The sequence below is a fragment of the Grampus griseus genome (genome assembly GCF_964374135.1).
Source record: "Grampus griseus genome assembly, chromosome: 11".
In the NCBI taxonomy this organism is placed as follows: Eukaryota; Metazoa; Chordata; class Mammalia; order Artiodactyla; family Delphinidae; genus Grampus; species Grampus griseus.
Genome location: NC_139005.1, coordinates 102,430,595 through 102,455,084, shown reverse-complemented (window position 1 = coordinate 102,455,084; position 24,490 = coordinate 102,430,595). Strand labels below are relative to the sequence as shown.

The 24,490-nt window shown below is 42.4% G+C and overlaps 1 protein-coding gene across 5 annotated transcripts in view; it reads right to left on the bottom strand.

Annotated features, from left to right (window-relative positions):
* PPP6R2 (protein phosphatase 6 regulatory subunit 2) overlaps positions 1 to 24,490 on the bottom strand; it is an 84,826-nt gene that overhangs the window by 46,015 nt on the left and 14,321 nt on the right. For 4 of the 5 annotated variants that reach the window (XM_082665758.1, XM_082665760.1, XM_082665762.1 and 1 more), the window contains exons 2-3: positions 21,143 to 21,269; positions 17,107 to 17,220 (exon numbers count right to left, since the gene is read on the bottom strand). The gene's annotated coding sequence lies outside the window, so the exon portion shown is untranslated. The remainder of the gene's footprint in view (positions 1 to 17,106; positions 17,221 to 21,142; positions 21,270 to 24,490) is intronic. The other variant, XM_082665759.1, reaches the window with a different exon arrangement.

The following is a 24,490-nucleotide window of genomic DNA, read 5'->3' as shown; positions in this document are numbered from 1 at the left end:
AGATCCCACTTGCCGCAGAGCAGCTAGGCCCGTGAGCCACAATTACTGAGCCTGCGCGTCTGCAGCCTGTGCTCCACAACAAGAGAGGTGGTGATAGTGAGAGGCCGCGCACCGCGATGAAGAGTGGCCCCCGCTTGCCACAACTAGAGAAAGCCCTAGCACAGAAACGAAGACCCAACACAGCCATAAATAAATAAATAAAAATTGAAAGATCCCGCATGCCTCAACGAAGATCCCACGTGCCACAACTAAGACCCGACGTAGCCACAAAAAAAAAGATAAATTAATTAATTTAATTAAAAATAAGATTTGTGAATTTGCGGTACATAAGATACAAGAAAAGACAAACTAAAAAAAAAATCTTATAAACAGCCAGTCCTGGTGTCTGAGGGATTCTCTGGGCCCAGCAAAGGGATCAAGTTTCCAGAGCCCTGAAGACAAGGGGTAACACCCCAAAATATGGACTCATTTTCCACTCTACCTTCATTGGCCACATCTCCTAATACCTGGCAAGCAAATGCAGTATTGCCTCACAATCTGATTGCTTCTCTGAGGTACCCACCAGTGTATTTGGGGAGAAGCTTCGAGAACAAGTTGAGGAGTGGCTGTCCTTCTGTGAGACTAGAGAGATTCCACGAAACAATCTGCATATCATGAAGGAGGAGTTCAGGCAGAGGAAGCAGCTGCCGGATTACTAGGAAGCTGGAGAAACAGGAGAAGAAATGCTTGAAGAAGGAAAACAAACGGCTGGCTGCGATTGCCCTGGCATCTCCAGAGAACAGCAGTAAGACCCCAGAGGAATGTGAGGAGACAAGTGAAAGACCCAAAAGGAGGCAAAAGCAAAAGCCCCAGGAGGCTCCTCAGGAGAATGGAATGGAAGACCCATCTGTCTCCTTCTCCAAACCCAAGAAAAAGAAATCTTCCACAGAGGAGCTGGGTAGTAGTGATCCTGAAGAGACAGCTGGCAGTGGAAGTCCTCCCAAAAGGAAGAAATCTTTCCCCAAAGAGGAACCAGTAAGTGACCCTGAAGAGCCAGTAAACAAGAGTGTCCCCAAGAAAAAGAAGACCTGAAGAGGCTGCTGCCAGCAAGAGCAGCAGCTCCAAGAAAATGAAAAAGCTCCGAAAGCTCCTCCCAGGAAAATCAGAAGGGACATTTCTCTAGCGGGGCACAACTTGCAGAGGTATTTCCCAATCCATCCCCTATAGCCCAATAAAAATTAAAAACAAACAAACAAACTGATAAACAGGATTTCATCAAAACTGAAAACTTCAATTTTGAATGATACCATTAAGAAAATAAACAGATAAGTCACAGACCAGGAAAAAAGTATTTGCTGTCTATATCTGACAAAGCATTCTTATCAAGAACGTGTAATGAGCTTTTAAAAAGCAATAATTAAAAAAAATACTTAACTAAACAAAATGGACAAAAAATTTGGACAGACACTTCGTAAAAGAAGATATACAAATAGCCAATAAGCACATGAAAAGATGATCAACACTGTTATCGAGGAAATGCAAATCAGAACCACAATAAGGCACCACTAGAAGGGCTAAAATTAAAAAGCTCTCAATACCATGTGCTGATGGGGATGCTGAACTGAAACTCCCATACACTGTGAGTAGCACCATAAAATGGCACGACCACGATGGAAAACACTTCGCCAGCTTGTTATAAAGTTAAGCATACTTACCGTGTGACCCAGTAATTCCAGTCCGAGGTATTACCCTAGAGTAATGAAATCATAAATCTAAACAAAGACTCCTTGTAATTGAATGTTCACAGCTGCCTTATTCATAATAGTCAAACACTGGAAACAGCTCAAATATCCATCAACAGGTGAAAGGATAAACAAAGGATGGTGTACCTACAATGGAATACACTCAGCAAAAAGGAACAAGCACATCTGTAAACACAGATGAATCTAATAAACGTGGTAAGTAAAAGAAGCTGGACACAAAAAAGTAAAACTATAAGATTCCATTTATATGCAATTTTAAACAAAGCAAAATGAACCCATGGTGACAAAGAGACTAGTGGTTGCTTAGGATCAAGGGCTGCAGCACGAGGGAGTGACAGGATGGAGTTTTGGGGGTGATGCAAATGATCTAAACCTTGATTGTGGTGGTATATTTGTCAAAATACACAGAACCACAAATATAAAATGGGTCCATTTATTGTATATAAATTACACCTCAATATTATTATTATTATTAATTTTTTTTTCTGGCCGCACAGCATGTGGGATCTTAGTACCCCCACCAGGGATTGAACCCGTGCCTTCTGCAATGGAAGCGCAGAGTCTTATTAACCACTGGACTGCCAGGGAAGTCCCTCAATATTACTTTTTTAAAAACATACTGTAGGGGGCTTCCCTGGTGGTGCAGTGGTTGAGAGTCCGCCTGCTGATGCAAGGGACATGGGTTCGTTCCCCGGTCCAGGATGATCCCACAGGCCACGGAGCGGCTAGGCCCGTGAGCCATGGCCGCAGAGCCTGCGCGTCCGGAGCCTGTGCTCTGCAATGGGAGAGGCCACAACAGTGAGAGGCCCGCGTACCGCAAAAAAACAAAACAAAACAAAAAAAACATACTGTAGGGCTTCCCTGGTGGTGCAGTGGTTAAGAGTCCGCCTGCCGGAGACTGGTTCAAGATGGCAGAGTAGAAGGACGTGCTCTCACACCCTCTTACAAGAACACCAGAATCACAACTAACTGCTGAACAATCATCAACAGGAGGACACTGGAACTCACCAAAAAAGATACCCTACATCCAAAGACAAAGAAGAAGCCACAATGAGACGGTAGGAGGGGCGCAATCACAATAAAATCAAATCCCATAACTGCTGGTGGGTGACTCACAAACTGGAGAACATTTATACCACAGAAGTCCACCCACTGGAGTGAAGGTTCTGAGCCCCACGTCAGGCTTCCCAACCTGGCGGTCCGGCAACAGGAGGAGGAATTCCTAGAGAATCAGACTTTGAAGCCTAGCGGGATTTGACTGCAGGACTTTGACAGGACTGGGAGAAACAGAGACTCCACTAGTGGAGAGCACACACAAACTAGTGTGCACCTCGGGACCCAGGAGAAGGAGCAGTGACCCCATAGGAGACTGAACCAGACCTACCTGCTAGTGTTAGAGGTTCTCCTGCAGAGGCAGGGGGTGGCTGTGTGTCACTGTGAGGACAAGGACACTGGCAGCAGAAGTTCTGGGAAGTACTCCTTGGCGTGAGACCTCCCAGAGTCTGCCATTAGCCCCACGAAAGAGCCCAGGTAGGCTCCAGTGCTGGGTCGCCTCAGGCCAAACAACCAACAGGGAGGGAACCCAGCCGCACCCATCAGCAGACAAGTGGATTAAAGTTTTAATGAGTTCTGCCGACCAAAGCAACAGCCAGCTCTACCCACCACCAGTCCCTCCCATCAGGAAACTTGCATAAGCCTCTCAGATAGCTTCATCCACCAGAGGGCAGACAGCAGAAGCAAGAAGAACTACAATCCTGCAGACTGTGAACAAAAACCACATTCACAGAAAGACAGACAAGATGAAAAGGCAGAGGGCTATGTACCAGATGAAGGAACAAGATAAAACCCCAGAAAAACAACTAAATGAAGTGGAGATAGGCAACCTGCCAGAAAAAGAATTCAGAATAACGATAGTGAAGATGATCCAGGACCTCGGAAAAAGAATGGAGGCAAAGATCGAGAAGATGCAAGAAATGTTTAACAAAGACCCAGAAGAATTAAAGAACAAACAAACAGATGAACAACACAATAACTGAAATGAAAAATACACTAGAAGGACTCGATAGCAGAATAACTGAGGCAGAAAAACGGATAAGTGAGCTGGAAGACAGAATGGTGGAATTCACTGCCATAGAACAGAATGAAGAAAAACGAATGAAAAGAGACGAAGACAGCCTAGGAGACCTCTGGGACAACGTTAAACGCAACAACATTCACATTATAGGGTCCCAGAAGGAGAAGAGAGAGAGAAAGGACCCGAGAAAATATTTGAAGAGATTTTAGTCGAAAACTTCCCTAACATGGGAAAGGAAATAGCCACCCAGGTCCAGGAAGCACAGAGAGTCCCATACAGGATAAACCCAAGGAGAAACACGCCGAGACACATAGTAATCAAACTGGCAAAAATTAAAGACAAAGAAAAATTATTGAAAGCAGCAAGGGAAAAATGACAAATCACATACAAGGGAACTCCCATAAGGTTAACAGCAGATTTCTCAGCAGAAACTCTACAAGCCAGAAGGAAGTGGCATGATATACTTAAAGTGATGAAAGGAAGGAACCTACAACCAAGATCACTCTACCCGGCAAGGATCTCATTCAGATTCCATGGAGAAATCAAAAGCTTTACAGACAAGCAAGAATTAAGAGAATTCAGCACCACCAAACCAGCTCTACAACAAATGCTAAAGGAACTTCTCTAAGTGAGAAACACAAGAGAAGAAAAGGACTTACAAAAACAAACCCAAAACCATTAAGAAAATGGTAAAAGGAACATACATATCGATAAGTACCTTAAACGTGAATGGATTAAATGCTCCAACCAAAAGACACAGGCTCGCTGAATGGATACAAAAACAAGACCCATATATATGCTGTCTACAAGAGACTCACTTCAGACCCAGGGACACATTCAGACTGAAAGTGAGGGGACAGAAAAAGACATTCCATGCAAATGGAAATCAAAAGAAAGCGGGAGTAGCAATACTCATATCAGATAAAATAGACTTTAAAATAAAAAATGTTACAAGGAAGGACACTACATAATGATCAAGGAATCAATCCAAGAAGAAGATATAACAATTATAAATATATGTGCACCCAACATAGGAGCACCTCAATACATAAGGCAATTGCTAACAGCTCTAAAAGAGGAAATCGACAGTAACAAAATAATAGTGGGGGACTTTTTAACACCTCACTTACACCAATGGACAGATCATCCAAACAGAAAATCAATAAGGAAACATCAGCTTTAAATGACACAACAGACCAGATAGATTTAATTGATATTTATAGGACATCCCATCCAAAAACCGCAGATTATACTTTCTTCTCAAGTGTGCATGGAACATTCTCAATAGATCACATCTTGGGTCACAAATCAAGCCTCAGTAAATTTAAGAAAATTGAAATCATATCAAGCATCTTTTCTGACCACAACATTATAGATTAGAAATCAATTACAGGGAAAAAAATGTAAAAAACACAAACACGTGCAGGCTAAACAATACGTTACTAAATAACCAAGAAATCACTGAAAAAATCAAAAAGGAAATCACAAAATACCTAGATAAAAATTACAATGAAAACACAACGACCCAAAACCTACAGGATGAAGCAAAAGCAGTTCTAAGAGGGAAGTTTATAGCTATACAAGCCTACCTCAAAAACAAGAAAAATCTCAAACAATCTAACATTACACCTAAAGGAACTAGAGAAAGAAGAACAAACAAAACCCAAAGTTAGCAGAAGGATAGAAATCATAAAGATCAGAGCAGAAATAAATGAAATAAAAACAAGAAAACAACAGCAAAGATCAATAAAACTAAAAGCTGGTTCTTTGAGAAGATAAACAAAATTGATAAACCATTAGCCAGACTCATCAAGAAAAAGAGGGAGAGGACTCAAATCAATAAAATTAGAAATGAAAAAGGAGAAATCACAACTGACACTGCAGAAATACAAAGGATTATAAGAGATTACTACAAACAACTGTATGCCAATAAAATGGACAACCTGGAAGAAACGAACAAATTCTTAGAAAGGTATAACCTTCCAAGACTGAACCAGGAAGAAATAGAAAATAGGAACCGACGAATCACAAGTAATGAAATTGAAACTGTGATTAAAAATCTTCCAACAGAGACTTCGCTGGTGGTGCAGTGGTTATGTATCTGCCTGCCAATGCAGAGGACGCAGGTTCAGTCCCTGGTCCGGGAAGATCCCACGTGCCGCAGAGCAACTAAGACCATGCGCCACAACTACTGAGCCTGCGCTCTAGAGCCTGTGAGCCACAACTACTGAAGTCCGTGTGCCACAACTACTGAAGCCTGCGCGCCTAGAGCCTGTGCTCTGCAACAAGAGAAGCCACCATAATGAGAAGCCTGTGCACCACAACAAAGAGTAGCCCCCGCTCACTGCAACTAGAGAAAGCCCGCATGCAGCAGCGAAGACCCAATGCAGCCAAAAATTAAATAAATGAAAAAATAAATTTATATTAAAAAATATATATTATATATAATATATATAATATATATAATATATAATATATAATATATATAATATATATAATATATAATATATATTATAATATATATAATATATAATATATATAACATATATAATATATATATAACGCAAATCAATCAACGTGATACACCATAATAACAAATTGAAGAATAAAAACCATATGATCATCTCAATAGATGCAGAAAAAGCTTTTGACAAAATTTAACGCCCATTTATGAAAAAAAACTCTCCAGAAAGTGGGCAAAGAGGGAACCTACCTCAACATCATAAAGGCCATATACGACAAACCCACAGCAAACATCATTCTCAATGGTGAAAAACTGAAAGCATTTCCTCTAAGATCAGAAACCAGAGAAGCATGCCCAGTCTCACCACTATTATTCAACATACTTTTGCAAGTCCTAGCCACAGCAATCAGAGAAGAAAAAGAAATAAAAGGAATACAAATTGGAAAAGAAGTAAAACTGCCACTGTTTTCAGATGACATGATACTCTACATAGAGAATCCTACAGATGCCACCAGAAAACTACTAGAGCTAATCAATGAATTTGGTAAAGTTGCAGGATACAAAATTAATGCACAGAAATCTCTTGCATTCCTATACACTAATGATGAAAAATCTGAAAGAGAAATTAAGGAAACACTCCCATTTACCATTGCAACAAAAAGAATAAAATACCTAGGAATAAACCTACCTAGGGAGACAAAAGACCTGTATGCAGAAAACTATACGACACTGATGAAAGAAAATAAAGATGATACCAACAGATGGAGAGATATATCATGTTCTTGGATTGGAAGAATCAATATTGTGAAAATGACTACACTACCCAAAGCAATCTACAGATTCAATGCAATCCCTATCACATTACCAATGGCATTTTTTACATAACTAGAACAAAAATTCTTAAAATTCGTATGAAGACACAAAAGACCCTGAATAGCCAAAGCAGTCTTGAGGGAAAAAAACGGAGCTGGAGGAATCAGACTCCCTTACTTCAGACTATACTACAAAGCTACAGTAATCAAGACAATATGGTACTGGCACAAAAACAGAAATATAGATCAATGGAACAGAGATAAACCCATGCACCTATGGTCAACTAACCTACGACAAAGGAGGAAAGGATATACAATGGAGAAAAGACAGTCTCTTCAATAAGTAGTGCTGGGGGCTTCCCTGGCGGCTCAGTGGTTGAGAGTCTGCCTGCCGATGCAGGGGACACGGGTTCGTGCCCTGGTCTGGGAAGATCCCACATGCCGCGGAGCGGCTGGGCCCGTGAGCCATGGCCGCTGAGCCTGCATGTCCGGAGCCTGTGCTCCGCAATGGGAGAGGCCACAACAGTGAGAGGCCTACGCACCACAAAAAATAAAAAAAAAATAAGTAGTGCTGGGAAAACTGGACAGCTACATGTAAAAGAATGAAATTAGAACACTCCCTAACACCATACACAAAAATAAACTCAAAACGGATTAGAGACCTAACTGTAAGACTGGACAGTATAAAACTCTTAAAGGAAAACACAGGAAGAACACTCTTTGACATAAATCACAGCAAGATCTTTTTTGATCCACCTCCTAGAGTAATGGAAATGAAAACAAAAATAAACAAATGGGACCTAATGAAACTTAAAAGCTTTTGCAAAGCAAAGGAAACTACAAACAGGATGAAAAAACAACCCTCAGAATGGGAAAAAATATTTGCAAATGAATCAACAGACAAAGGATTAATCTCCAAAATATATAAATAGCTCATGCAGCTCAATATTAAAAAAACGAAAAACCCAATCCAAAAATGGGCAGAAGGGACTTCCCTGGTGGCACAGTAGTTAAGAATCCACCTTCCAATGCAGGGGACACAGGTTCAAGTCCTGGTCCGGGAAGATCCCACATGCTGCAGAACAACTAAGCCAGTGTACCACAACTACTGGGCCTGCGCTCTAGAGCCCATGCTCTGCAACAAGAGAAGCCACCACAGTGAGAAGGCTGCACACTGCATCGTTGCCCCGCTCGCCGCAACTAGAGAAAGCCCGCGCGCAGCAACCAAGACCCAACTCAGTCAAAAATAAATAAATTTAAAAAAAAACAACAAAAAAAACCCAAAAACAAAAATGGGCAGAAGACCTAAATAGACATTCCTCCAAAGAAGACATACAGATGGCTAAGAAGCACATGAAAAGCTGCTCAACATCACTATTAGAGAAATGCAAATCGAAACTACAATAAGGTATCACCTCACACCAGTTAGAACGGGCATCACCAGAAAATCTACAAACAACCAATGCTGGAGAGGGTGTGGAGAAAAGGGAACCCTCTTGTGCTATTGGTGGGAATGTAAACTGATACAGCTGCTATGGAGAACAGTATGGAGGTTCCTTAAAAAACTAAAAGTAGAATTACCATATGACCCAGCAATCCCACTACTGGGCATATACCCTGAGAAAACCATAATTCAAAAAGACACATGCACCCCAATGTTCACTGCAGCACTATTTACAATTGCCAGGTCACGGAAGCAACCTAAATGCCCATCGACAGACGAATGGATATAGAAGATGTGGTATACATCTATACAATGGAATATTACTCAGCCATAAAAAGGAACGAAGCTGGGTCCTTTGTAGAGACGTGGATGAATCTAGAGACTGTCATACAGAGTGAAGTAAGTCAGAAAGAGAAAAACAAATATTGTATATTAACGCATATATGTGGAACCTAGAAAAATGGTACAGATGAACCAGTCTGCAGGGCAGAAACAGAGACACAGATGTAGAGAACAAACGTATGGACACCAAGGGGGGAAAGCGGCAGGGTGGTGGTGGTGGTGGTGTGATGAATTGGGAAATTGGGATTGACATGTATACACTGATGTGTATAAAATGGATGACTAATAAGAACCTATTGTATAAAAAAATAAATAAAATTAAATTCCAAAAAAATTTGCTTTGAGGATATATATAGTACATACATTCGGGGCTGATTCTCCTTTTAAAGAGATATTTAATACAGTCTTTAGATGTACTAATGTATTTCACGCTATGGGGTTCTGTCTGCTTAGCATTTGCCCATTTTTTAAAATAAAAACATTTTGCATTATTCAAACCAGAAAATAAACAATAGTTCAAAAACAAACAAACAAAAAAAGAATCCGCCTGCCAATGCAGGGGACACGGGTTCGAGCCCTGGTCCGGGAAGATCCCACATGCCATGGAGCAACTAAGCCCGTGTGCCACAACCACTGAGCCTGTGCTCTACAGCCTGTAAGCCACAACTACCGAGCCCGCGTCCTGCAACTACTGAAGCCCGCGCGCCTAGAGCCCGTGTTCCATGACAAGAGAAGCCACTGCAATGAGAAGCACGCGCACTGCAAGGAAAAGTGGCCCCCGCTCACTGCAACTAGAGAAAGCCTGTGTGCAGGAACGAAAACCTAACGCAGCCAAAAATAAAATAAATAAATAATTTTTTTTAAAGTAAAGCTTTATTAAAAAAAACAAAAAAAAACATACTGTATACAACAACAGACAGAGAGAAAGAAATCAGTAAAACAAATAGTTAAGGCTAAATAATTACTGATGAAAAGCTATGAAGCTAAGTGCAAGATTCAGAAAGAATCCATAAATTGGAAAGGCTTATTATAAAATAATCTGTAATTTAAAATCTAAAGGATTTCAGTAACATCAACAAAAAACAGCCTGGCCCAGTGCCCCCCTTCTGCCTCTCCATCAGGAGCCTGACCTCAGTCTTCACACATATCCCACCAGCTTTCCTCACAGTGGCAGCAAACCTCCACCTTACCACTCCCATCCAGAATCCCTGTTCTACTGCTATTAACAAGCTTTGTGTTATCTAGTAATGTGATGAGGAATCCTAATATATCCTTAAATCACTAATCAAATTTTTAAATAAAATAGAATGGAGGTCAGAATTCTGTGGCATGTCAATCAGGAGAGGAGCATGCTAATGTAGCTGTCTTATTGAAGGAAAGCGGAGATACTGTTAAGCTTGAAAAGTCAGAGAAGAAATACCTGGGACTTTCCTGGTGGTCCAGTAGGTAAGACTCCGCGCTCCCAATGTAGGGAGCCTGGGTTCGATCCCTGATTGGGGAACTAGATCCCACATGCATGATGCAACTAAGAGTTTGCATGTGGAACTGCCCTGGTGGCACAGTGATTAAGAATCTGCCTGCCAATGCAGGGGACATGGGTTTGAGCCCTGGTCCGGGAAGATCCCGCATGCTGCGGAGCAACTAAGCCCATGCGCCCACAACCACTGAAGTCTGCGTGCCTAGAGCCCATGCTCCGCAACAAGAGAAGTCACCGCAATGAGAAGCCCACGCACCACAACGAAGAGTAGCCCCTGCTCGCTGCAACTAGAGAAAGCCCATGCACAGCAACAAAAGACCCAACGCAGACAAAAATAAATAAATAAATAACCATTATTAAAATTAAAAAAAAGAGTTCGCATGCCACAACTAAGAAGTCAGCATGCCACAACTAAAGATCCCGCATGCCGCCATGAAGCGCCTGTGTGCCACAACTAAGACACAACGCAGCCAAAATAAATAAATAAATACATATTTAAAAAAAAAAGAAGAGAAGAAAAAATACCCATGACAAAAGATCTTAAGTTCAGGGAGGTCACACACACACAAAAAAATTAGAATGTGTAATTTTAATCTGCCGTAAAACAAAAACAAAACAATCTATCCAACGGAAAACAGGAAAGGAGAAATAAAAGCAAAAGTATTAGTAAATGAAAATGTGAAATAAAATGGAGAAATTAGTACTAATACACAACACTGTAAATCAACTATACTTCAATAAAAATAAATTTTAAAAAATAAATTAGTACTAATATAATAATTTCAACAACTGAATATGGGATAAACTAATCAATGCAAAAGAGTTTTCTCAGATTTAATTTTTAAAAAACAATATCCAACAAAAGACACACTTTAAAAAAACTGAAAAAGGTAGAAATGAAAAGACTGAAAAACATACACAAGGCAAATGTGAACCAAAATAAATTTGAGCCACAATCTTTACGTCTGACAAACTAAAAGTTAAGATAAAGTGAGATGCAAAGAATGTTATAAACAAGTAAAAGGGACAATAGGACAAGAATATATAACCATCACAAAGACAGAGGCATTTTATAGTATTGTTCAACTTCTATAAACTTTATTGCAACAACTGAGAGAAATCCATATATGAAAAATGCCTTGGCCCTGGGCATTTATTCTAGAGAAATAAAAAGTCAAAAACTGGAATTGGTCCAGATGGTCCTTGACACATGAACGCTAAAGTGTGGTCCATCCATACCACGGAATATGACTCAGCAACCAAAAGGAACAAACTACTGATACGTGCAACAACTTGGATGAGTCTCTACGGCAGCAGTCCCCAACCTTTTTGGCACCAGGAACCAGTTTCGTGGAAGACAATTTTTCCACGGATTGTGGGGGGGTTGGTTCAGGCAGTAATGCGAGCAATGGGGAGCGGCGGGAAGCAGCAGATGAAGCTTCGTTCACTCGCCCGCTGCCGCTCACCTCCTGCTGTGTGGCCCGGTTCCTAACATGCCATGGACCAGTACCTGTCCGCAGCCTGGGGTTTGGAGACCCCTGCTCTAGAGAATTATTGCTGAGCAAAAAAAGCCAATCCTGGGGACTTCCGTCGTGGTCCAGTGGGTAAGACTCCTCACTCCCAATGCAGGGGGCATGGGCTTGATCCCTGGTCAGGGAACCAGATCCTGCATGCACGCCGGAACTGAGAAGTCCACATGCTGCAACTAAGAAGTCTGCATGCCGCAACTAAGAAGCCCACTTACCTCAACTAAACATGCCGCAACAAAGATCCCTTGTGTCACAACTAAGACCCGGCACAGCCAAAATAGATAAATAAACTTTTTGTTTTTTTAAAAAAGCCAATCCCCAAAGATTACATACTGTATGATTCCATTTATATATAACATTTTTGAAATGAAAAATTTTAGAAATGGAGGACAAATTAGTGGCATGAGAAGCAGGTAGGTGGAGAGAGGGAAATTAGTGTGGTCGTAAAAGTACAACAATAGAATCCTCGTGGCTTTGGAACTGTTCAGCATTTTGTCTTTGATGGTGGATACACAGCCACACAGATGACAAACTATAGAACTAAACACCTGCACACACAATACAAATACAACTCAGGAAGTATGAGTAAGATCAGCGGACTGTATCAATGTCAATTCCTGGTTGTGATTTTTCTACTATAACTCTGCCAAATATTACCACTGAGGGAAACTGGACAAAGGGTACAAGGGATATCTCTGTATTATTTCTTACAGCTGCAATGTTAAAAAGGTGAATAATATTAATAACCTCAAGCTATAAAAGAGACACAAAATTCTACACCCAAAGGACAGAGAATACAAATTCTTTTTGAAAACACCATGTAACATTTAAAAATATAAACCACATATTAAACCAATAAAGGAAGCCTCAACAGACTCCAAAAGACCACTATCTTGCAGACTGTGTTCCCCAAACAATAAAGCATAGTAATTAATATATCAAGGATAGTTTTTAAAAATCAGTGACAAGCTGATCCTAAAATCCATATGGAAATGCAAGTGGTCCAGAACACACAAAACAATCTTGAAAAGGAACAATGCTGGAGGACTCATTCTTCCTGATTTCAAAATTTACTACGAAGTTCCAGTAAACAATACAATGTGGTACAGGCCTAAGGAACAACATGTAGATTGATGGAATAGAATTGAGACAAGAAGTAAACACTCATGGGCTTCCCTGGTGGCGCAGTGGTTAAGAATCCGCCTGCCAGTGCAGGAGACACGGGTTCGAGCCCTGGTCCGGGAAGATCCCACATGCCGCGGAGCCACTAAGCCCGTGTGTCACAAATACTGAACCTGCGCTCTAGAGCCCGCGAGCCACAACTACTGAGCTCATGTGCCACAACTACTGAAACCCGCGCACCCTAGAGCCCGTGCTCTGCAACAAAAGAAGCCACCACAATGAGAAGCCTGCGCACCGCAACGAAGAGTAACCCCCGCTCACCACAACTAGAGAAAGCCCGTGCGCAGCAACGAAGACCCAATGCAACCAAAAATAAGTTAATTAATTGAAAAATAAATAAACAAACACTCAGATTTACAGTCAACTGATTTTTGACAAGGGTGAAAAAATAATTCAATGGGGGTTAGAACAGTGTTTTCAATATATGATGCTGGAACAACTAGATATCTGCATGCGAAAGAATAAATGCAGACCCTTACTTATACACTGTATACAAAGATTTACCAACATTGATCAAAGACCTAAATTTAAGTGCTAAAACTATAAAACTCTTAGAAGAAAAAATCATGTATTTGCCGATGGTTTCTTAGATATGACACCAAAAGCAACAATAGAAAATATAACTTGGACTTCCTCAAAAATAGTTTTGTACTTCAAATGACACCTTTAAGAAAGTGTAAAGACAACCCACACCATGGGAGAACGTTTTCACAAAAGAAAATTTTTGCAAATCATATATCTAAAAAAGGACTTGTACCTAGAATATATAAAAAACTCTTACAACTCAATAATAAAAAGACAAATTTTAGAACAAGTAAAGGATCTGGGCTTCCCTGGGGGCACAGTGGCTAAGAATCTGCCTGCTAATGCAGGGAACACGGGTTTGAGCCCTGGTCTGGGAAGATCCCACATGCCACAGAGCAACTAAGCCCGTGCGCCACAACTACTGAGCCTGAGCTTAGAGCCTGTAAGCCACAACTACTGAGTCCACGTGCCACAACTACGGAAGCCTGCGTGCCTAGAGCCCGTGCTCTGCAGCAAGAGAAGCCACTGCAATGAGAAGCCCGCGCCCCACAATGAAGAGTAGCCCCCGCTCGCCGCAACTAGAGAAAGCCCGCACACAGCAACGAAGGCCCAACGCAGCCAAAAATTAATTAATTAAGGAAAAAATGAGTCAAGGATCTGAACAGACATTTCTCCAAAGAAAATATCCAAATGGACAAAAAGCACACAAAAAAATGCTCGGTACCATTAGCCATCTGGGAAATGCAAGTCAAAACCACAATGAAGGGACTTCCCTGGTGGTGCAGTGGTTAAGAATCCGCCTGCTAATGCAGGGGACAGAGGTTCAATCCCTGGTCCAGGAAAATCCCATATGCCACGGAGCAACTAAGCCCATGTGCCACAACTACTGAGCCTGTGCTCTAGAGCCTGCAAGCCACAACTACTGAGCCCGTGAGCCACAACTACTGAAGCCTGCATGTCTAGAGCCTGTGCTCCACAAGAGAAGCCACCGCAATGAGAAGCACGCGCACTGCAACGAAAGAGTGGCCCCCGCTCACCGCAACTAGAGAAAGCCCACACACAGCAACGAAGGCCCAACGTAGACAAAAATAATAAAATAAATTAAATTTTTAAAAAATGTGGTCTATCCATACAATGGAATGTTATTCAGTAATAAGAAAGAATGAAGTACTGATAGGCCCCCATGTAGCCTGGTTGGTTTCACCGCAGCAGCACCGAGGCGGCCTCCATGCGCCAAGAGCCCACACTATGCTGCTCTGCGTGATGCCAGCACTGCACACCAGGCCTGGGTCTGCACACACCAGCCCACAGGCCGCAGGTTCCTTCATGGTGGGGATGGTCATACATCTTATGTGTTCCACAAGACAGCACCGGAGCACACACAGAACAAATCTTGACCAACAAATAAAACCAAAATTTCACCCAAATAATCATCATCATGCTACTCACTTATTCATACCTTTTATAGTCTGAAAGAATAAACTAAGTTAACATCTACTTATTTACCCCTAAATCATAAAAGAGAAAGTCTAGGCGGGATTTCCACCCTGTAAAAAAGAGTAAGACACTCAAGGGCCTCTGAGAACCCATCCCATCTGCAGAATCTGGTGCCCCAACTTATCTACCCCAGGGCCTGTGTGCTAAAGTCAGCCCAGCTCAACGTTCCAAGACACGGGGATTTCACAGGCTGGTTAAGTTCTTTTCTTTTTTTTTTTCCCAATAAATTTATTTATTTATTTAATCTTTGGCTGCATTGGGTCTTTGTTGCTGCACGCAGGCTTTCTCTTGTTGTGGTGAGCGGGGGCTACTCTTCGTTGCAGTGCACAGGCTTCTCATTGTGGTGGCTTTTCTTGTTGCGGAGCATGGGCTCTAGGTGCGCGGGCTTCAATAGTTGTGGCACACGGGCTTAATTGCTCCATGGCATGTGGGATCTTCCCGGACCAGGGACTGAACCCATGTCGCTTGCACTGGCAGGCAGATTCTTAACCACTGCGCCACCAGGGAAGTCCCAAGTTCTTTTCTTTTAATTTAGAAAACTAACAGGGTTGCCAACTTTTTCACTCTCCCAAGCCAGGAGGAGGGAGGGAGGGAAAGAGAGAGAAGGAAAAGCAGACACAAAGGGGCTTCCCAAAAATAAATAAATTAATTAAATTAAATTTTAAAAAAAGGAGGAAAGAATAAACTGTCATCTACAGTCACCTTCAATTCAGACAACAATGGCTTTTCCAATATCAAAAGAAGAAACCCATAATATCAGGATTGAGGATTATGTCTTACTTTAAAAAAATACAGTTTTAAGAAAAGCTCACCTTTGCTCATCTCACCAATATTACATACAGACCAGCATCTGAGAACCTCTATTTACATTACCATTGACACCTGAAATAAAAATAGGTTACTCTCAAAGTCATTCACTTAGATTGACTGTGTGCCTCACTAGCTCACACCTAGGCCATTAAACCAAAAATCTCTTGTGTAGCAACATTTCTGTGCTTCCGTGCATTTTAAGAAATACGTAATCTCATCAGTGGCATCCCTTAAAGAGTTCATAGCAATGGTATTGGTTTAGGCGCAGCTAATTTCACTGCCTAAGGAACTGGTTTAAACTGGTTCTAGAACTGTTACTCAGGTAATACTGCATAGTTCTTTTCCAAACGTTTCAAGATGACTTTACTTTCTTTTTTAATATTTACTTATTTATTCATTCATTCATTCATTTTTGGCTGCGTTGGATCTTAGTTCCGGCACTCAGGACTTTTCGTTGCGGCGAGCAGGCTACACTCTGGTTGTGGCGTGTGGGCTTAGTTGCCCCGCAGCATGTGGAATCTTAGTTCCCCAACCAGGGATCGAACCCGTGTTCCCTGCATTGGAAGGCGGATTCTTAACCACTGGACCACCAGGGAAGTCCCTTCCAAACGTTTCTTGTATCCCAACAACTATGCACTACTCTCCAAAAAGATGCTAGCATCCTCTTAATTGGCCCTCACCTACAGGAAGGCTAATTTTCCTTCCCTAGATGACCCAGAGGCCCGCCACTGACAGCGCATCTTTAGAACAAGCTACTGGCTCACAGAACCGGCGTGTTGACTTGAGACGTCTCTGGTTATATGTGAGATGCAACACAGCACAAGGATTCCCATCACATCCTGACAACAGCCTCCACAGTCTGTCTGGAATGCCAAGCAAAGTATTACCAGCATCTTCTAGACTCTTATCCAACAGCCAAATGAGAGGAACTTCAAGTTCCTCTTGAACTACCTCTTCATTTACTTCTTCTGGTTAGTATAACCATCGGACACAAGGCAGCTTCCAGAGAAATGCTGTCCATACGATCATGCAGGTCCTTGGACAGAGCCCTTCAGAAAAGAACATTCTGCAGTAGAGACTGTTGCTAAGAGAAAATGAGAATCTGAAATGCAGCCTATACCTGTCTGACCAATTGCTTTTTAAAAGTTTCACAACCGAGGTCCTGGCTCTGCTGTGTGACGTGACCTCTTGTGCCCTGGCGTCCTCACCTGTAAACGGGGGACCAGGAGCGCCGTCCACGTAGAGCTGCTGTGAGGCTGAACTGAGCTACCCCATGAGGAGCCCAGAACAGGGGCTGGCACACTTTCTCCTCAGTCTCCTGACTGCAAAGGAGAGAAGGAAACAGAGACAAGGTCACCTTGCCACAGAGCACGGGCTCACTTGCTCATGGGAGCTGACCGTGAGCCTCTCCCGGTGCCACCTTCAAGTGGCATCACACTGGTAGCTCACGTTGGACATGACAGAAGCATTAGCACTGTAGAAATCGACAAATGCTACAAGCCAGGAGGTTTTTGTGCTTTTGTTTGGTTTTTGGTTTTGACTTTAAAAATTTTTTTTTATTATTATTTTTATTTTTGGCTGCATTGGATCTTCCTTTCTGCGCACAGGCTTTCTCCAGTTGCAGCGAGCGGGGGCTACTCTTCATTGCGGTGCGCAGGCTTCTCAACCTGGTAGTTTCTCTTGTTGTGCAGCACGGGCTCTAGGCACGTGGGCTTCAGTGGTTGCAGCACGTGAGCTCAGTAGTTGCAGCACTCGAGCACTAGAGCATGTGGGCTTCAGTAATTGCGGCACGCGGGCTCTAGAGCGCAGGCTCAGTGGTTGTGGCTCACAGGCTTAGTTGCTCTGGGGCATGTGGGATCTTCCTGGACCAGGGATAAAAACCCGTGTCCCCCACACTGGCAGGCGGACTCTTAACCACTGCACCACCATGGAAGCCCCGTGGCCAGGAGGTTTTTGACTCTCCCAGAGAGCCAGATATTAAACATTTACCAACACACCACTGGAATTCTATTGGTCTGGAAAAAAGCGACAATGTGAATCCATGGAGAGCAGCGGATACTTGCACAATCAGTCAAACAACAAACAAGACCATGTCTATACTGGGCACAGTCCACTGGGGGTGGCGGCGGGGGGGGGGACCAAAAAGAAGGGGGTGGGGTGGGAGGAACAGGTGAATAAAAATCTAAAATCAGAAGTGAAAAGAATAGCCACAGGACGCCCCTGGTGGCGCAGTGGTTAAGAATCCACCTGCTAATGCAGGGGACATGGCAGAGCAACTAAGTCCGTGTGCCACAACTACTGAGCCCACGTGCCGCAACTACTGAAGCCTGTGCACCTAGAGCCCGTGCTCCACAACAAGAGAAGCCACTGCAATGAGAAGCCCACACACCACAACGAAGAGTAGCACCCGCTCTCCGCAACTAGAGAAAACCCGTGCGCAGCAATGAAGACCTGTGCAGCCAAAAATAAATAAATAAATATATTTAAAATAAGTAAATAAAAATAAAGAGTATGCTTATTTAATAGTCTGTTTCTTTTTTTAAAATACTTATTTATTTACTATTTATTTTTGGCTGCACCGGGTCTTAGTTGCTGCGCGAGAGATATTTAGTTGCAGCATGCGGACTTCTTAGTTGTGGCATGCAGACTTCTTAGTTGCGGCATGCAAACTCTTAGTTGCAGCATGCATGTGGGACCTAGTTCCCCGACGAGGGATCAGAACCTGGGCCCCCCTGCACTGGGAGCGTGGAGTCCTACCACTGGACCACCGGGGAAGTCCCAATAGTCTGTTTCTGATAATCCCCAAATCTAAAATCTTGGGAGGGTTGTTTCTACTGGTTTTCGTGCATGGTGCCTTATTCCCTTGTGTGCTTGTCCAGTTTTGTCTGTGTGCTAATCAACATCCTTAAAAAATAGTCATAGGTGTTTTCTGCATTTTAGGATGATGGTAACTTCCTCCAGAGAGGTTTTATGTTTGGTCCCATTGCTGCCTGAAGGCATTACCAAACCAGAAAACCTTAAATTCATGCTTCATTTCCCTGAGCTACGAAGTAATATGAACCTGGGCTACAAATCCTCCCAAAGGCCGATCCATAGCCATAACTCTCCCCCTTTTCTCCTGCTACATTTAGTAAAAAGCTGGGGGCAAAGATGGAGTTAGGCAGGTACGCTTCTAGCTCACCCTGCCTCTGAGGGTACAGACTTTCAGAGCCCATTTAATATGAGGAGGGCCCCCTTTAGGTTCTCTACCTTGAGAGGACTTCACTTCAGAGGCCGGCAAGGACTCAGAAATCAAAGCCCCACTTTGTCCAAATCAGCAAATGTCCTTAAGGCAAAGGCAGATTCCATCCTATGGTGTTTAAATTACCTTTCTGGGTTCTTCCTTTGTTATATTTTGGTTTAAAACTTCCTTGCAATATTGTCAGTTTTTCTGATTTTTTTCTTTTCTTTTTTTTTTTCTCTTTGGCTGCACTGGGTCTTCGTTACTGCGTGCAGGCTTTTCTCTAATTGCGGAGAGCGGGGGCTACTCTTCGTTGCAGTGCACGGGCTTTTTATTGCAGCGGCTTCTCCTCTTGTGGAGCACGGGCTCTAGGCGCTCGAGCTTCAATACTTGTAGCTCACGGGCTCTAGAGCACAGGCTCAGTAGTTGCGGCACCCAGGCTCAGCTGCTCCATGGCATGTGGAATCTTCCAAAACCAGGGCTCAAACCCGTGTCCCCTGCATTGGTAGGCGGATTCCCAACCACTGCGCCACCAGGGAAGCCCTTGATTTTTTTCTTTAATCCAACAATTTTAATTGTTTTCCACAGGGTGGGGGATGGGAGGATAGCAGGTAGTCCAAATAATCTAGCCTAACAATTACCAAATACATAAAAACACTGATGTTTTTCTGTAAAATATACCTGATACACAATTCTGTACTGAAGTTTATATTCTCTCATCACTTTGAGGACTTACTCCACTCTCTAGTGGCCTCTATTCATGCTAATGAGACATCCATCGCCAACCTAACAGACACTCCTTTGTAGGTAATCTCTCTTTTGCCTCTGGCTTAAGGTCTTTTTGTCTTTTTCAGTGTATGGGTGTGGGTTTCCTTTTCCTTATACTGTTTAGGACATAGTGTGCTTCCTAAAGCTACAGATTTCTCTCTTAGTTTCTGAAAAGCCAACACTATTAACACTTTGAATAGCGCCTCTCCTCCTTCTCCCCACCTTTCCATCCTGGGATTCCAACTACACAGTCACAGCACACTTTTATCCTACCCTCCACTTCTCTAGTCTCACTTTCCATCTCCCATCTCTCAATGCTGCACACTGGATAAGTTCTTCAGGTATATATTCCAGTTCACTAATTCTGCCTTCAGCCATGTTTAGTTTATTTAATTCACATATATTGTTTTTAATTTCAACTTATTTTTCATTTCTGAAAGTTCTACTTGGAATCATTTTGATCCCTTGGTTTTCGTTACTGATTTTTATTCTATTTTGTATTTCTTCAAAAATTTCATACATTATTATATATACTGCATCTGATTATCCAATACCTGCAGACCTTGGGGTATCTAACCTGCCAACTCCTCACAATGGTGTGTGTCCTGAATATAGAATGAAGCTTGCTTAAACATTATCTACAGAAATCCCGAGGGCCTACACTGAGTATGCTTTGCTCTGAAAAGGATTTATCTTCTCTTCAGCAAGGGGCAAAAGAGTGCTATCATAATACTCACTGTTTCTTTTCTTTTCTTTTTCTCTTTTGGCTTTTGAAGAGTTAGCTTAATTTTTAAGCACCGAAGTGCTCCCAGGAAGTTGCACCTACTGTAATTTATCCAGCATCTAATCAGATTGCAATGGGCAAACCTTTTAGGGGCATCTACTACAGCTGGAGGCACAAGCCCCTCCCCCCCTTTTCAGCTTCTACTTGGAATGTGTTCTGATGGCGGCCATGACACATATAAGCCTATCTCACCTATTCCCCACGGGTGAGACACGGCATGTTCCTCACTACATATGCATGACTGTCCCTGTTTTATTTGGATTACCCTTTGGCTTGGAGAGACCAAGTAACTTTTCCACAACACAGCATCTCAAAACCAGACACAGGAGGGTCAAGAATCCCTAAAAGTCAGGACACTATATGCACATCTTCAAAACTAAAATTCGTGCTGTCATCCATCTTGGAATGTCCCCTTATACAGTATATTTGCATAAATTACACAATAAAACAGAATCAAAAACAATTATCTTACCTTCTGGGGAAACTCCTTGTTTAAATTTTGTATTTAGGCAAAATATAAAAACATTTGGGATTTTCTCTTGGAGTATATGCAACTTTAAGAAAAATTTTTTCATTCAGTAGACTTATAATCTCTTCACCTGAAAAATAAGAGGAAAAAAACTTATTTTAAGTTCTACTTCTGTAAAGTTAACTCACCAAAGTGATAGGGAAAAGGAAAACAAAAATCATTAGCTTTACTCAGTATTTAAATTATCAGAACATTTCATGATTAAGGATCTAAAAACTCCCTTGTCCATGCCTGTTCTACAGACATTGGTACCAATGATACACACCCACTTTAAATCTGGTTAACTAACTCAATGGTTGGAATTTAAGGACATGAGAAGGACCTCTGTGAAGTTGTCTAGTTTCATGCCTACACACTATAACTATCAAGAGACACATATCCCGGTCACAAGATGACTGGACGGCTCACTGATGATCCATCACAACTTCTAGAAGAAAAGTGCTCCAAAGTGCTCCAGGTGTGATCCCTAACACCATTTCCAAATAACGTGACTAGCACTCCTTGGCGAAAGGACTGACTTCAAGGCATGCAACAAAAACACAGACCAGGGGGCTTCCCTGATGGCGCAGTGGTTAAGAATCTGCCTGCCAATGCAGGGGACACGGGTTCGAGCCCTGGCCCGGGAAGATCCCACATGCCGCAGAGCAACTAAGCCCGTGCGCCACAACTACTGAAGCCCACGCGCCTAGAGCCCGTGCTCTGCAACAAGAGAAGCCACCGCAATGAGAAGCCTACGCGCCAAAACGAAGAGCAGCCCCAGCTCACCACAACTAGAGAAAACCTGCGTGCAGCAACGAAGAACCAACGCAGACAAAAAAATTAAAAAATAAAATAAATAAATTTATTTTAAAAAAAACAACACAGACCAGCAGAGCACAGGACTGTTCGTTCTGTATTTGCATGGAAGTCATGATTTTACCTTTTTCTAAAAAATTAATTTTTTTTTAATTTATTTTTTTGGCTGCATTGGGTCTTCGTTGCTGTGCGCGGGCTTTCTCTAGTTGCGGCGAGTGGGGGCTACTCTTCGCTGCGGTGCGCGGGCTTCTCATTGCAGTTGGCTTCTCGTTGCGGAGCACGGGCTCTAGGCGTGCAGGCTTCAGCAGTTGTGGTTTGCAGGCTCTAGAGCGCAGGCTCAGCAGTTGTGGCGCACGGGCTAAGCTGCTCCGTGGCATATGGGATCTTCCCAGACCAGGGCTCGAACCCGTGTCCCCTGCACTGGCAGGTGGATTCTTAACCACTGTGCCACCAGGGAAGCCCAATGATTTTACCTTTTGAAAATTATACTTTAGCAATAGGAGGGGTGACTGTTCTAGAATATAAGAGCCCTAAGAGACCTAATCATCAAATATAATATTTAGATCTTGTTTGGGTCCAATTAAAATGAATCAACTCGAAGAGTATATTTTTGAAGCTATTGGGGAAATCTGAATATGGACTGGTATAAGATGGTATTAAGGCATTACTGTAAATCTCTTAGTTGTAAAAGTGACATGACCACTATGTTTTTAAAAATAAAAACTTCGCTTATCTGTTAGAGAGAAAAAGTGAAGTATTCATGGATGAAATGACATTATTTCTTGGATTTACTTTTAAAACACTCCACCGAAACACAAGAACCAAACAAATTTTAAAAGTGTGAGAGAGATATTACTCAGCCATAAAAAGAAACGAAATTGAGTTATCTGTAGTGAGGTGGATGAACCTAGAGTCTGTCATACAGAGTGAAGTAAGTCAGAAAGAGAAAAACAAATACCACATACTAACACATATATATGGAATCTAAAAAGAAAAATGGTTCTGAAGAACCTAGGGGCAGGGCAGGAATAAAGACACAGACATAGAGAATGGACTTAAGGATATGGGGAGGGGGAAGGGTAAGCTGGGACGAAGTTAGAGAATGGCACTGACATATATACACTACCAAACGTAAAATAGATAGCTACTGGGAAGCAGCTGCATGGCACGGGGAGATAATAAGCTCAGTGCTTTGTAACCACCTAGAGGGGTGGGATAAGGAGGGTGAGAGGGAGATGCAAGAGGGAGGGGATGTGGGGATATGACGCAAGAGGGAGGGGATGTGGGGATATACGTATGCATATAGCTGATTCACTTTATTATACAGCAGAAACTAACACAACACTGTAAAGCAATTATACTCCAATAATGATGTTTTTTTAAAAAATAGACAGTTCACAACATTAAAAAAAAAAGTGTGAGAGAAAAAGGGACAGATTAAAAAATAATAATAATAACTGGCAAAGTACCAATCACTGATAAAGCTGGGAGATGAGTACGTGGGTGTTCATTATGTTTTCTGTACATTTGTGTATTTTAAAATTTCATATAAAAGTCAAGCAAAAAAAAAGGAACTCGAAGTTGTGCTACTAAGCCAGGAATAAGTCAGTGTTATCTCCTAAAATAGGAAAATCTTTTTACATCTGTGAAACGGAACAAAGGAAACTTCCTTTACAATAGAGTCAGGAGGCCAGAAGGGGAGCCCTCACCCACTGCTACTCAGCCTCAACCACAGACCCCCATGGAGGAAGGTTTCCCATTTGCCCAGCAACTCAGCCAGTGAGAAACCATCACCACCCTGAACTCTCACTTTCCTCCAATGGACTTTTGTTCAAAATAGCCCCTCCCAACTTCCTCCTTTTTCTCTACAAAGTAACCTTCCTCTGCTTTGTTCGTGAGACCTGCCTATGGCTTTTGCTATTGCTTGCTTGTGCTGAATTGCAACTCTCTGCTATTCCCAAAGAAACCCATTTTGCTGGTAAAATAACTGGCTGTTTTACTTTTAAAGTTGGCACATCTAACATTTCAAAATTATTAAGCTAAATAATTCAAAATTGGCTTTTCAGCACTTTATACACAGTTTCAAAATGAGGAAGTATCTCTGTAAGGGCCCTAAGACCTCTACATTCTGACTTTGAACCAGTGCTTCTATAACATACATGTTCTTAACCAATTCTACTTAGTCTGAGCTGGAGGAAACCCGGAGCAGCCGGGACATCACGGCGGACACGCAGCCAGGGGATGAGTGACACCTTCTCCTCAGCGGGCACAAATTCTGAGCATCCTCCCCGTGCTTGCACTCCCTGGCGGCGTCACCCTCTCCCACGTCCTCCCACTGCAGGTACGAGCGTTCTGTCACCAGTGTCCTCCAGCCCAGACCCCGCGGGTTCTTCTTCTCAGCAGGCCCTCAGGATCTCATTCTGTAGCCTGGTTCTCCTGTGACACCTTTCTCCCAAGCCCTATCCCCACCTCCTTCCCTAAATACATGAATTCCCT